Raw genomic sequence first — 15,879 nt, 5'->3', positions numbered from 1 at the left:
TATTTAATGGTTTAAACTCACAAAATCTCTTTATTCTTTGCAAAAGAGATTACTATGGGCTGGTGCTAAAAGCGTCCAGCCTATTTTGGATAAATTAAATATTAAAGTTTAGTTTAGCTTAGCACCAAGGGGCCTCCTTAACCTTGTTCTGTACTTTTTTCTGTGTGTTAAATTTGAAATCTTTATTCTTCTTTTAAACTTCTTAAAGGACAGTCTATACCAGAATTGTTATTGTTTAAAAAGATAGATAATCCCTTTATTACCCATTCCCCAGTTTTGCATAACCAATACTGTTATATTAAATATACTTTTTACCTCTGCGATTACCTTGTGTTTAAGCCTCTGCAGACTGCCCCCTTATGTCAGTTCTTTTGACAGACTTTAAGATAAGAGGCAGGTTTCAAGGGCTATGAAATTAGCTTATGAGTCTACCTAGGTTTAGCTTTCAACTAAGAATACCAAGAGAACAAAGCAGCTTTGATGATAAAAGGAAATCGAAAAGTTGTTTAAAATTACATGCCCTATCTGAATTATAAAGGTTTATTTTTTACTAGACTGTCCCTTTAATAACAGTGCTTTTTTTTTCCAAGGGTTTTTCAAGCCTATAACTGTGTGGGTCTTGCCGACAGGGATGAGACCACTATATTTCTTTATACTTCACCCCTAGATGTGCAACAGACAGACAACATAAAGAGTACATTGACTGTCTTTAAAGGGTTAAATGTTCACATTCGAAACTGTATACTTCACACGGAGAATGATTACCAAGTACACAATAATATAAAGAAATCCAAGGCTCCAGCAAATCAAAAGAGGACTTTATTCAAAGTCTGGGGGATCCAACAAAAAAATAGCAAATTTTCAGGTTCAAAACTAATTCTAACTAATTCTGAGCATGAATAAGAGTTAGTTTTTAAAACTGAAACATTGCTATTTTTTGGTTGGATCCCCTACACTTTGAATAAAGTCCACTTTTGATTAGCTGGAGCCTTGGATTTCTTTAAATTTAAGGGGTTAAAGCAAGTTTGTTTTTAATATTTTAATAAAGTAATTTTATACTTTGAACACTTGCTACCATCTATTTGTGACTTATCCCTCTGGCTGAGAGGGGATTCTCCTGGGTCTCCCCTAATCATTGCTGTTTTCTGGAACTCCATCTGTGTCCTGCAAGTCTATGATTAAGTCTGGTGGGTGACTACATTGATCCCATCCTGCTCCTATAGCATCAAAGGAGATGCTACAACTATTGTGAGTACCACTCCCTTCTTTCACATTGATTCACCATTGTTCTGGCTATACTAGGCCATATAGGCACCTGTGTTTTTTCTTGTCGTCCAGATACAGACACCACATTACGGGACGTTGGTCTTCTGGGTGACTGTAATAGATCCCAGATTGTCTTTTCAGCACTAATTGAGGTGCTTTCACAAATGTGAGTTTACTCCTTATACACATATCAATCAGTTTTGGATCAAACAATATTGGGCCATGTGGCGCTTCTGTCTTCTCTTTACTTTTAATTATAATTAAATGTTCTGATTTATTAACATATGTAATATGTATTGCTGTCCTAAGCATAGGTCTTTTTTTATATATAACATATTGATATTTTCATTAGAATATATGTGCAACTATTCCTATACATGGGGGATAACAATAAATATTACATATTACATTTTTTTTTCTACATTGAAACACTTGTATTTTTTGCAAGTTTTAACATTTTACTGGGAAATAGGCCTCAAAAAGCTTTAATTGGAAACCTGGTATAAATTAGCGCTTAACGGCTTCTAATACTTTCTATAGGATGGGGCTGCTGATATTGTGGTATAACAGTCAATACATGAAATTGTTTCGGACAGCATATTTAGCCATTTACGATCTTGCGCAAACCTAATTACAATTCAATGGAAATAGGCCCTATGTCTTTAGTGTGGATGATGACCCAGTGTTGTCATCAAGGGGGTCTTTTGGAGCTAATCCAGTCTACCCCCTGCACTAATCGCCACTTACGAGGTGACCAAGTGACATCCCCAGCCCCGGAGATCTGGAAGTGCAGGCTTCAGTTAGGAGCTGGGTGGAGGGGTTAATATTCAAACCCTCGATCTAAATCCTAGAAACACCTAAGGCTCACTGTTTGAAATTGCCTGCTATTCCAAATGCTGTGTGTGTTGAGCATATAAAGTTAAAAAACAATAAAAATAAATAAAACAAATACATTTAAGCATAGTTTCACCTATAATAGGCCATCAAAAAGGCCTAGCGATCCCTAAGACCCCTTATTATAAATCCCAAAAGCCCATCTTTAAATTAAAGCCCCAATATAAGCTTCAATAGTCAGGTGGTAATCACTATGGTTATAGTGATCTCCTGCATGAATAAATGTGCGTCTATTTGAATAGAGGATTATGCAGCCCTATCGCCTAGTATTCAAAGTTATATAAATACTAGGCGATAAGCCTGCCCAGAGGACAGTCTATTTTTTAAACCCCAAAGCTAATATTAAAAAAAAATGAAAAATGTAAAATTACAGAAACAAATAAAGAAAGCTATCCAAAATAAAAAAAAACTAAACTAATACCCCTATAAAAATAAAAAATTCCCTCCCAAATAAAAACTCCCCCTAATCTAATACTAAACTACCAATAGCCCTTAAAAGGGCTTTTGCAGGGCATTGCCCTAAGTTAAACAGCTCATTTACCTAAAAAAAAATACCAATTACCCCCTAACAGTAAAACCCCCACCTAACCAAACCCCCAAAATAAAAACAACTAAGTCTAAAAAAAAAACCTAAGCTACCCATTGCCCCTAAAGGGGCATTTGTATGAGCATTGCCCTTTAAAAGGCATTTAGCTCTTTAACTGCCCAAAAAAACCCTAATCTAAATAGCATTCCTGAAATCGGGCGGTGAAGGTCTTTTTACACGTGGCTCCATAATCTTCTATCTTCATCCGGTGCAGAGTGGAGGTGCGCAGCGGTTTAGCCCGATGCGCAGATCTGGAGCGGCGGTCTTAAGTGGCGTGAAGGCTTCTCTTTATCCAATCTCCGTTGTACACTAAAAATGTAATGGAGGGAACTGCATTTAAATTGGGGTACCTTCCATTCCTATTGGCTGAAATTTTGAAATTAGCAAATAGGATTAAAGCTACTGAAATCCTATTGGCTGTTCAAATCAATAAGATTTCAGTAGCTCTCATCCTATTGGCTGATTTCAAAATTGGCCAATAGGAATGCAAGGTACCCCAATATAAATTGGACCGCCAACACTGAGGACCGCCACTGAGAATCTGTGCATCAGGGGAAGCCAGCTCCACGCCGCCTTCGTTCTGGATGAAGATATAAGATGATGGAGCTGTCTGGAAGAAGACCTTCTACGCTGGACTTCAGGAACGTGAAGTACCTATTTGGGGCTGTGTGTTAGGCTTAATGTTTGGGGTGGCTTTTTTTTAGATTAGGGTTTTTTGGGCTGTAAAAGAGCTGATTGCCCTTTTAAGGGCAATGCCCATACAAATGCCCCTTTAGGGGCAATGGGTAGTTTAGGTTTTTTTAGTGTTAGGTTTTTTATTTTGGGAGGTTTGGTGGGTGGGGGGTTTACTGTTAGGGGGGACTTAGTATGTTTTACATGTAAAAGAGCTGTTTAACTTAGGTCAATGCCCTACAAAAAGGCCCTTTTAAGGGCCATAGGTAGTTTAGTTTAGATTAGGGGGTGTTTTTATTTTGGGGGGCTTTTTATTTTCATAGGGATTAGGTTTACATTTTTTTATTTTTGATAATTTTGTTTAATTTTTTCTGTAATTTTAGACTTTTTTATTTTTTGTTATTTTAGATTAGATTTTTGTATTTTAATGTTAGGTTTTATTTTTAAATTAAAGTTTAATTTTTTATTTTAATTGTAAATTAGTTAGGGGTTGTTAGGTTAGGGGGCTTAGTAATTAAATTACACCTAGATAAAGAGTTTTGCGTTACGGTTTTAACTCTGAATGGCAATTTTAGCGTAAAAACCGTAACATAGCCATTACGAGTTTTGTCGGTATAGCTATACCACAAGCATTTTAGCATGTAACGCAACGTCAATCCCACACTCAAAAAAATGACGTTTTTACGTGGGATTTCCATAGCGCCAGTATTACAGTTTGTGTGGTGAGGCTAAAATGCTTGCGTTCCAGCCTATACCGACATGATCCGTTACGCTATTTGAGACCAGTAGTTATGAGTTTGCGCAACAAAACCGTTACACAAAACTTATAACTAAAATGTTACAAAGTATACTAACACCCATAAACTACCTATTAACCCGTAAACCGAGGCCCTCTCACATCGCAAACACTAAATTAAAGTTATTAACCCTAATCTGTTGCTCCCAACATCGCCGCCACTAATAAAAGTTATTAACCCCTATTCCGCCCCTCCTCAACATTGCCACTACTAAATAAAGTTATTAACCCCTAAACCTCAGGCCTCCCACATCACTGCCACTAAATAAACCTATTAAACCCTAAACCGCCAGCCCCCCAAATCGCAAAAAGCTAAATTAAACTACTAACCGTTAAACCTAACAACCCCCTAACTTTAAATTAAAATTACAATATCCCTATCTTAAAATAAATAAAAACTTACCTGTGAAATAAAAAAAAACTAAGTTGAAACTAACAATTAAGCTAACATAACTATTATACTAAAATTAAAAAACTACCAATTAAAAAAAAAACTAAATTACACATTAAAAAAACCTAACACTACTAAAAAAAATTAAATCTAAAATTACAAAAAATACGTTACATAAAATAACAAACACTAAATTACAAAAAACGAAATTATCCAAAACAAAAACAATTACACCTAATCTAATAGTCCTATAAACATAAAAAGCCCCCCAAAATAAAAAAACTCCAACAGTAAAACCCACCACCCAACCAACCCCCAAAATAAAAAAACTAACTAACAAAAACCTAAGTAAAGCTACCCATTGCCCTGAAAAGGGCATTTGTATGGGCATTGCCCTTAAAAGGGCATTTATCTCTTTTGCATTGCACTTAAAAGGGCATTTAGCTCTTTTTTAAAAAAGCTCAAACCCTAATCTAAAAAAAAAAAACACCCCAAAAAAGTAAAAAAAAACACTAACCCCCAACGATCCACTTACGGTTTCTGAAGTCCAGACATCCAAGCGGCGAGAAGTCTTCATCCAGTTGGTGAGGTCTTCATCCATCCAGGCGGCGTCTTCTATATTCATCCCGGCGGTAGGGATGGGCGAATGTGTTTATATCCGAATTCAAATGTTAGAACGAATGTTATTGTAGAAATTCGATTTACATAATAGAATGTTGATAAGAACGAATATTCTTAAAAATTCGATTTTCGAATGTTATTTACAGTTTTCGAATGTCACATTCGAATGTCACATTCGAATATCACATTCAAATTCGAATATTACATTTATAAAACACAATTGTAGACTAGAAACACTATTTCGATGTCACATTCAAATAGAATATCACATTTGAATCGAATGTCACATTCAAATTCGAATATTACATTTATAAAACACAGTATTAGACTAGAAATACTATTTTGAATTCGAATGTCACATTCGAATCAAATATCACATTTGAATAGAATATCACATTTAAAACACAGTATTAGACTAGAAATACTATTTCAAATTCGAATGTGACATTCAAATTCGAAAGTAGCATTCGAATATTGCATTTATTAAACAGTTGTAGACTAGAAATGCTATTTCAAATTTGAATGTCACATTCAAATTCGAATATTACATTTCGAAATTGAATGAATACATAGCTAAACAATCTATTATTTGAACGAATATTTTCGAATTTTATTGAAAAATTTGAAAACGAAAATTCGAAAATATAATGTTAGAATGTTATATAAACATTCGAAATTCGATAAGAACAAACAAATGTATCAAAGTTTGTTTTAAATTTCGAATTTTTAGAAACATTTGCCCATCCCTACCCGGCGGCGCAGAGTGGGTCCATCCTTCAAGACATCCGGCGTGAAGCGTCCTCCTCATAAGGTCGCCGCTGTACACTGAATCTTCAATGCAAGTGAGCCTTTTCAAAATGGCATCCCTTGCATTCCTATTGGCTGATTTGATTTTTGAAATTCAAATCAGCCAATAGAATGAGAGCTATTGAAATCCTATTGGCTGTTCAAATCAGCCAATAGGATGAGAGCTACTTAAATTCTATTGGCTGATTTGAATAGCCAATAAAATTTCAGTAGCTCTTATCCTATTGGCTGATTTGAATTTAAAAAATCAAATCAGCCAATAGAAATGCGAGTGACGCCATTTTTAAAAGGCTCCCTTGCATTGAAGATTCAGTGTACGGCGGCGACCATATGAAGAGAACGCTCCTCGCCAGATGTCTGGAAGGATGGATAATTTTGTTTGTTATCTTTTGTAATTTAGTGTTTATATTTTTTGTAATTTAGTATTTTTTATTTTTTGTAATTTTAGATATAATTTTTTTTTAGTAGTGTTAGTTTTTTTAATGTGTAATTTAGTTTATTTAATTGGTAGTTATTTTAATTTTAGTATAATAGTTATGTTAGGTTAATTGTTAGTTTAAACTTAGGTTTTTTTAATTTCACAAGTTTTTATTTATTTTAAGATCGGGATATTGTAATTTTAATATAAAGTTAGGGGGTGATAGGTTTAGGGGTTAATAGTTTAATTTAGTTTTTTGTGATGTGAGGGGGCTGGTGGTTTAGGGGTTAATAGGTTTATTTAGTGGAGCTGATGTGGGAGGCCAGAGGTTTAGGGGTTAATAATTTTATTTAGTGGCGGCAGTGTTGGGAAGCAGCAGAATAGGGGTAATAGCTTTATTATAGTGTTGGGGATGTTGGGGTGTGGAAGAATAGGGGTTTATAACTTTATTATAGTAGCGGCGATGATGGGGAGCTGCGGAATAGGGGTTAATAACTTTAGGTGTCTACGATGTCGGGGGCAGCAGATTAGGGGTGTTTAGACTTGGGGTTTATGTTGGGGTGTTTAGGTTTAAACGTAACTTTTTTTTCCACATAGACATCAATGGAGTTACGTTACGGCGATTTCCATTCTGTGCTTCAGGTTTTTTTTCTAACACCTTCTCCCCATTGATGTCTAGGGGAAAGCGTGCACGAGCACGTCAAACAGCCCTTGATTTTGTGCGGTATGGAGCTCATCGCCACCATATCGCACGCACAAGGCGGCTTTTTAGAAACTCGTAATGGCAGCGCCATGGAGGGTGAAATAACGCAAATTTTGTTGTGTTTGTTTCGCACCCTCTATAGTGCAAAACTTGTAATCTAGGTGTTAGTTATTTGCATTGTGGAGGGTTGGTGGATTAGGAGTTAATAGGTTAATTAGGTTAATTAGGTTTATTGCGATGTATGGGGTTTGGTGGTTTAGTGGTTAATAGGTTAATTAGGATTATTCTGATGTGGGGGTTGGCGGTTTAGGGGTTAATAGGTTAATTAGGTTTATCGCTATGTGGGGGGTTGGTAGTTTAGGGGTTAATATTTTAATTATGTTATTTGCGTTGTTTAATTTACGGATTAGGGGTTAATTACTTTATTATTTTGCAATGTGGAGGTTGGCGGTTTAGGTGTTTGTTAATACATCGTGCAGGTGTTTAGTTTTTTTATTATTTCGTGCATGAGGTTAGGTTTTTTTGTTATTTCGTGCAGGAGGTTACGTGTTTTTTGTTACTGCGTGTGGTTACGTGTTTTTTCGGTAATATTTCGAGAGGGCGGTTGTGTGTTTTTTTCTTAATGCTTCGTTGCCTACGCTGCATCCAGGTGAATTCTTTTGGCTACATGCACAGTCAACATTCTTTTGGCTGCACGCGCAGCCAACATTCTTTTGAGGATGCGTGCACAACTGACAACGGCAACGGACGCATTACAAATGCAATTATAGTGTAGATACCCAAAGACACTAATTTATATGAAGATAATCCCATCTTGTTTTAACTATAGAGTTTAGAAAACAAACAAACACCATTGTTATGCAAGTGCTGCAAACCTGCTTCTTAGCTTCACAAGCTTATACATTAAATCTACATAGATGGGTAAAAAGGAAATAGTGCTGTAGTCAGGGGCATAAATAGACCTCATTGGAGCCTCAGTTCAAAGGCTGCCTTTTCTGGCAGTTTGCTGGGACAGCCATCTTGGAATCCCTGCCACTATAGTTGTAAAGGCAAATCAATACGCTTTCCGTACGTACACTTTGACCAGACATGATGCAGGTGGAGCCCAGGCACCACATGCCCCTTCTTTAAGAACAACACTAATGACTCAAGGGCCAGAAGAAGCCCCTTTATATGTGGGCCCAGTCTAATTTAAGACCTCTGAGAACCCTGACAGTAGGGCTGCATTGTTTTTTCTAGGGTTACGTTTATTATTTGTATTATTATTATAGCTTATTTCTATAGACCCACCAAATTCCAACAACATTGCTTTAAATTAAAATAAGAAAGGGAGGTTTAAATTAAAGAGTCAGTGTACTGTAATTCCCCCCCCCCCCCTATATTGTGGGCTAGATTACAAGTGGCATGTTAACAGTTATGCTCGAGCATAAAAGGGTTTATCGTGGATGTTTGTGCACGTCAAGTTTTCCGCTTGTATTACAAGTTGAAAGTAAACATGATCGCTTGAGCACAATCGTGATTTGCGCTAGAATGTTTACTTCGTCCTCCGAGCTCTGGTTAACTTTTCGCAAAACAAAAAAGTGTTACAAAACACATGACAAATCCATTACGAAGTACACTTACACTCATAATAACACGTCCTCCGAGCTCTGGTTAACTTTTCGCAAAACAAAAAAGTGTTACAAAACACATGACAAATCCATTACGAAGTACACTTACACTCATAATAACACCATCTAATAAAACAGGCAAAGGGCTTTAACATTTAGATACATATACATATAAATCTCTGAAGAGAGATACTGTATGTATGTTTTTTTTTATATATATATATATATATATATATATATATATATATATATATATATATATAAAAGTGCACTGGAGCCCTTTACAGTTAAGTAGGTGAAAAAATGTAAGCTCATAAGTGTTATACTGTGTATGTACTGTAAATATTTCACATTCCAATGTTCTGAACATAGTAAAATATGTTCTAAGTATTCCTATACATATCTGTATGTATCTAAACCTATATATAATTTTATATATATATATATATATATATATATATATGTATTTATGAATATATAGAACATTTTCTTGTATTCTTAGCACACTTGACAATATACAATCATGTTTACACTCGAGTAGTGTGTTAGTTTTTCCCCAATTTAATTGCTCCTTTGACTTCTATGGGGGAATAGGTTAGTTCAGCTTTTTATGCTCATCAGCTTAGCGCGCAAGCGATAACTGTTTACCGTAAACTTGTAAGCTTACTTCTAGTGCAGTTAACTCTCGAGCGGGAGTGTTAAAAAGCTCTCCACTTGTAATCTGGCCCTTAACGTACCTTTGGAGATTTATTTTACATACTAGAGTGTAATATATTGTTTACAAGTAGCTCCTTTAACTCTATGTGGTTATTAAAAATAGCTGCCTTTACCTGTTGAAGCCACAGCATATACTGAAAATGTCAGTACTTCTCTGTTGGCTATATAAAAACTATATATACAAGCGCCCCCATCACTTGCTCCATGCTCTGGCCTGGCTTACCGATAATTAATAAAACCTGGAAACTAGATGACACTATATTTGATAATCCTCTATTCTTGGGAGAAGTAGAAAAGTCACTAACAGAATACTTTCTAATTAATGAAAACACCACATCCTCTCCTCTACTGGAGTGGGAGGCTCATAAATCTGTGATTAGAGGTCTTTGTATCAAGCAAAGCGCTCAATTAGCCAAACAATCCAGGGTTCTCCATGCCACTCTCCTAGACAGAATTAATGTTTTAGAAAAAACACATAAAAAGAACCCAGACAACACTACTATCACGCAAGAATTACTACTAGCCAGGTCAGACTTAAAGCAATACCTTACCAAACTACATCAGCGTAATGCACTGCGCCTTAAGCAATACTATTATGAGGGGGGCAACAAACCCGGGAAAATCCTCGCGAGAACACTCCGTAGGAAACAATTGTCATCCTATATCCATGCCAAAAAAAATTAAAGACGGTACCCCGATCTCCAGCAGTAAACTTATAGCCTCGACTTTCAGGGAATTTTATAGGTCACTGTATAACATAGATGACTCAGCTAACGCCTCCAACACACACAATCAGACCAGAGTACCCTAGAAGAACAAACAAATAATTATTTTAATGACATTAACCTCCCCTCCTTGACAGAGGAAGAGAGACTTGACCTAGCTTCCCCTCTCTCAGAGGAGGAATTACTTATCGCAATTGGGGATATGCCGTCTGGCAAGAGCCCGGGGCCGGATGGTTTTACCTCCAGATACTACAAACTCTTTAGTAAAATACTATCTCCTCACTTACTAAAACTTTTCAATGCCCTAAGGGACAGGCCTGTCTTATCCAATTCACTTTTAGAAGCACATATAACAGTCATTCCCAAGCCGGGGAAGCCGGCCAATTGCCCAGAGAATTTTAGGCCCATCTCTCTTATAAACTTGGACATAAAGCTTTTGGCGAAGGTCCTCGCCAACAGATTAAATAAATACTTACCAAAATTGATTGGCACGGATCAAGTGGGCTTCATCCCGGGCCGCGAAGCCCGTGACAACACCATTAAAATCTTGCAAATAATTAATTATGCCAAGGTTACAAAAGTCCCGATGATCCTTTTTGCAACGGACGCGGAGAAGGCCTTCGGCCGGGTTCAATGGTCTTTCCTTCGAAGAACTTTGTCCGAGATGGGGATCCCAGATCCTTTTCTAAATACGACCATGGCATTATATTCCTCTCCAAACGCAAAAATTAGAATTAACGGCACCCTTTCTGATTCTTTTGCAATTAGTAACAGCACTCGACAGGGCTGTCCCTTATCCCCGCTTCTCTTCGCCATCTCCATCGAGGTGTTAGCACAAAAAATTAGGAGGAACAGGGAGATTACTGGTGTAGTGATAAGGGAATATGAACACAAACAAGCTCTCTACGCCGATGATGCGCTCTTTTCGTTAACGAAAGCAGAGACATCTATACCCGCACTACTTGATGAAATGGCTAAATATAGTAAGATTTCTAATTTCCAACTTAACATCTCTAAATCTGAAATTCTCAACATCAACACTAACACAACACATATACAACATTTAAGCAACCTCTACCACATTCCAATCGCGCATCACAAACTGAAATATTTAGGGATTTCTCACACCAACTTCTCAAGACCTGTATAAACTCAACTACAATACCATAAAAAATGAAATAATTAGAGACCTATCTGTCTGGAAAAACAAAAAACTTTCGTGGCTAGGGAGAAAAGGGGTTCTGAAGATGAATGTCCTACCTCGTGTCTTTATATTTGTTCCAAACCCTTCCGATACAGCTTCCTGACGGATACATAACCCAATTACAAAAAGCTTTTGACCAATATATTTGGGATGGCGCTAGGCCTAGAATCCCGAGAAAAACTATGTATCTCTCTAGGGATAATGGTGGTCTGGGAGCTCCAAGCCTACACTCTTACAAACTTGCAATCACCCTTCAACATATAGTAGAATGGGCACACAACTCAAATGACAAAGCATGGATACACATTGATAGACAAATTTTTAAAACCAACAACTTAGCAACTCTGGCCTGGACGTCTCGCCCAAAGAGACCCAAGATAACTGAAAAATACCATATCTCAGCGGGGGTTCTATCGGAATGGGATAAGCTAGTATCCACTAGTACGCACATATCTTCACTAGTTGCCCCTCTAACTCCTATTCTAGAACACAAAGATCTCCCATACTGCCATTTAGCCTTTACTAAACTACATTCATACAGTCTGAGGGAAGGATCGGCCCACTCACTGTCTAAAGACGGCAGGCTCAAGACACATCTTGAGCTAGAAGAAATCCATGGGGAGATTTTCTCCTCTTGGCTTCATTACCACCAGCTTGTACACTTTATCTCGCACCATAAAAACAAAGAAGCTCTTGGTAGGGAACTCACGGCTTTTGAGACCCTCTGCCTCTCAAAGACTGCCCCGACACACTTAATTTCTAAACTCTATAAGATACTGCTCAACTCAGACAACAGATCTCCCCTCATACACCTATTCCTGGAAAAAAGATTTGGATTGTGAGATAGAGAAAGAGACTTGGCTGAGAGCCTTTAGACTAATTAAAAGGTCTTCGGTCTCAGCATCAATCCAGGAGATTCATCTGAAACTTCTATGTAGGTGGTATTTAACTCCTTGGCGCCTTCATAAGATTTTTCCCTCATTAAGCAGCACATGTTGGAGGGGATGTGGGGAGGGAGGATCTCTTTTCCACATCTGGTGGTCCTGCCCTAACCTGCAGAACTTCTGGCCCGACGTTCTGTCAGAAATAGCTGAAATCCTAGGGATTGAGATCCCACATAACCCACATTTACTCCTATTTCTTAATCTCCTCAAGGTAATGGGGATGGGTAAACAACCCCTATTGTTAATTATGCTCACTGCCGCAAAAAAACTCATACCAAAACATTGGAAATCTCGAACAGCCCCCAAATTGGAGGAGTGGAGGGGGACAGTTTCTGACCTCCTTTCACTGGAAAGATACCACTTTTTAAAAACACATCAGCTGGAAATTTTCGAGATGATGATGGTGCTCTGGCAGAAAAAAATATAACTCACAAGAAGCTTTGTTGAGAAACAATAACCCCAATCCTCCTTAAACTTTTTTTTTTTTTTTCTCCCCACAATCCCTACCCTTCTTTTCCCTTTCCTTTCTTCTTTTCTCTCTCCATCTGTTACATACTGTGATCAGTTGCATTATGTGTAGTCAAGTTTTAATAAAATGTAAAAAACTAAAAGGACCATGAGTTAGGTTATGAAACAATTCTAATGCTGAACCCATGTTTATATTTACTCATGTTAACATACTGTTCAATGGAGAAGACAATGTCAGCCAGCAAGGCCCAAACACTTGGTATTCAAGCTTTCAATTATGTATACCCTGTTGTAACCTTGTTACATGACTTCCATGCTGTGTGCTTAAATATGTTACTTTATTGTCTTTTCCAGTACCTTAATAAAGATCTATAAAAAAACAAAACAAAAAAAACTATATATACAAGAAGCTACAGCAGAAATCACACTCTTTAGATATAAACTAAAATGTTTATCTTTAATTGTTCTCTTTAAGTGCTGGAGTTTGCGTATACAGCCAGAGATAAGATAAGAAAGTTGTCTATACAGAGAAAGATAAGAGAATAATGTCTGCTTTTTCTTTAACCTCTGCCATTGTGAATGGGTTGTGGTTTAAACTAGCAAAAACAGCTAGCCTATTTCATATACAGAAACTAACCCAAAGAACCAATTTTCTATACATTTTATACTCTGCAACTGGTATAACAAGTCTTTGGAAACAAATTAAAGGGACACTCAAGTCAAAATCAAACTTTCATTATTCAGATAGAGCATGTAAGTTTAAACAACTTTCCAATTTACTTCTATTAACAAAATGTGCACAGTCTTTTTATATTTAAACTTTTTGAGTCACCAGCTCCTACTGAGCATGTGCAAGAATTCACAGCATATACGTATTTGCATTTGTGATTGGCTGATGGCTGTCACATGGTACGTGTATGCATTTGTGATTGGCTGATCATTATCATAACATTATAGACAACTTTTAAAATTGTCAGAAAAAAATCTACTACTTATTTGAAGATCAGTGCACAACAAGTGCTAATGCATTGTCTTGTTATCTTGCATTTGTTGATTATGCAAATCTACTGTGTTGACTGGTCCTTTAAGTGTAAACCAACTTTACAGTACACTATCTTTTTAATCATTACACAACAAAAACAGTAATGTTTAACACATTGAAAATTTTAGATGACGTCATGATCTGAGCTGTACATGGCGTCCAATCACTAAAGCCCCACTAGTTAGATTCAGCAGACTGTCAATGCTATTTAGCAGAGTGCCTAGATGCATTTCGGATTGTGAAGTCATCAGTGGGCAGAGTTTGGCAGCCATTTCAAAGTGTCTAGAACCAATATTCTATTTAAAATAACTTTTTTACCATACCTGCTGCATGATATAGAAGGGGTTGCAGGAAGGTATTTGCATCTTAATCTAAGGTAAGACTTTAAGATGATTATGGTGTGAACTGTTCCTTTAACATCAGCTGGTCTAATGATCTGCATTTTTTCTCCTTGCAGAGCAGTTGTGACAGTTTATTTCATATTGAATGGGCAGGGAACCAATCAGCTCCCTGCATTGATGTGTGTCATGCCTACAGCTTTCATTAACCAATCATAGAAGATATCTAGATAGGTAGCGTGCACATGTCTGGAGAACTACATGATAGGAAATAGTGCTGCCATCCAGTGTTCTTGCTAATGTATAACATTGTTGCAAAAAACTGCTGCTATAAAAAATGCTGCAGGCACGTGCACACTCCTGAGCTTACCTTTCAACTTTTTAACAAAGGATAGCAAGAAAACAAAGACAATTTGATATTAGAACTAAATCGGGATGTTACTTAAATTGTATGCTGTACCTTGAACCATGAAAGAAAAAAATTGGGCTTTATGTCCCTTTACTATAATAAAGCAACTTCTTATTTTTATTATTTATTTGCCCCCTTTTCCTGCAAGGAAAGTTTTCCAGTTCTGAGGACAATAAGTTCACATTGCATGTTTTAAAAACATAACCCTGAAATATACCTGCCTTTGCAGAGATTATCAGATAACAAACTTGAAAACAATGTAACTTTTGTTGATTAAATTACAGTGACTAGCTTTGTCTAGTACAGTCCTAACTGGTTCCCCCAAATAAGGAAATAAGCCGTGGGTGGAGTTTTGATATTTTAATTACAATGCCAGCAAAAAAGGTGTTGATACATTCAAATATTTTCACACTCACCTAGTATGTTAATTTATTGCAAGAGAGTAGACAAATATTGTAAGTACAAAGTGTTTACTAACACAGTAGATTTGCATAATCAACAAATGCAAGATAACAAGACAATGCAATAGCACTTAGTCTGAACTTCAAATGAGTAGTATATTTTTTTTTCTGACAATTTTAAAAGTTATGTCTTTTTCCACTCCCCCTGTACCATGTGAGAGCCATCAGCCAATCACAAATGCATACACACTTATTCTTGCACATGCTCAGTAGGAGCTGGTGGCTCAAAAAGTTTAAATATAAAAAGACTGTGCACATTTTGTTAATGGAAGTAAATTGGAAAGATGTTTATAATGGCATGCTCTATCTGAATAATGAAAGTTTAATTTTGATTGAGTGTCCCTTTAATCTTCAAAAATGTTCAGTCAGGAGAGAGGAAGTTACTAGTTCACCCAGTATAAAATGTTGAGAAATGTCTATTTTTCTACTGGTTGTGGGCTAGAGGAAAATTACAGCTCAGTACATATACACAAGCACGTGTGCGCACCCCCCCCCCCCCCCACAAACACCCACAGGTATACAGTATGTTCTGTACATTGTATACATTTATATATACAGAAGATACATATAGATTACCATATGTATTTCTTTTGATGTAACTTTAAAGGGCAGTCAACGCAAAAACTTTTATTGTTTAACAAGATAGATAACACCTTTTATACACATCCGACAGCTTTGCACAACCAACATTGTTATGCCAATATTCTTTAAAAAATGTAAACCTCTAAATTTTGGCCTGCTTCTAAGCCACTGTAGATAGCCTCTTATCACATGCTTTTTAAGTAACTTTTCACAACAGGAGACTGC

Source organism: Bombina bombina, chromosome 1 (genome assembly GCF_027579735.1).
Source record: "Bombina bombina isolate aBomBom1 chromosome 1, aBomBom1.pri, whole genome shotgun sequence".
In the NCBI taxonomy this organism is placed as follows: Eukaryota; Metazoa; Chordata; class Amphibia; order Anura; family Bombinatoridae; genus Bombina; species Bombina bombina.
The sequence above is the reverse complement of the archived record's forward strand: the minus strand, read 5'-3'. Positions refer to the sequence as shown.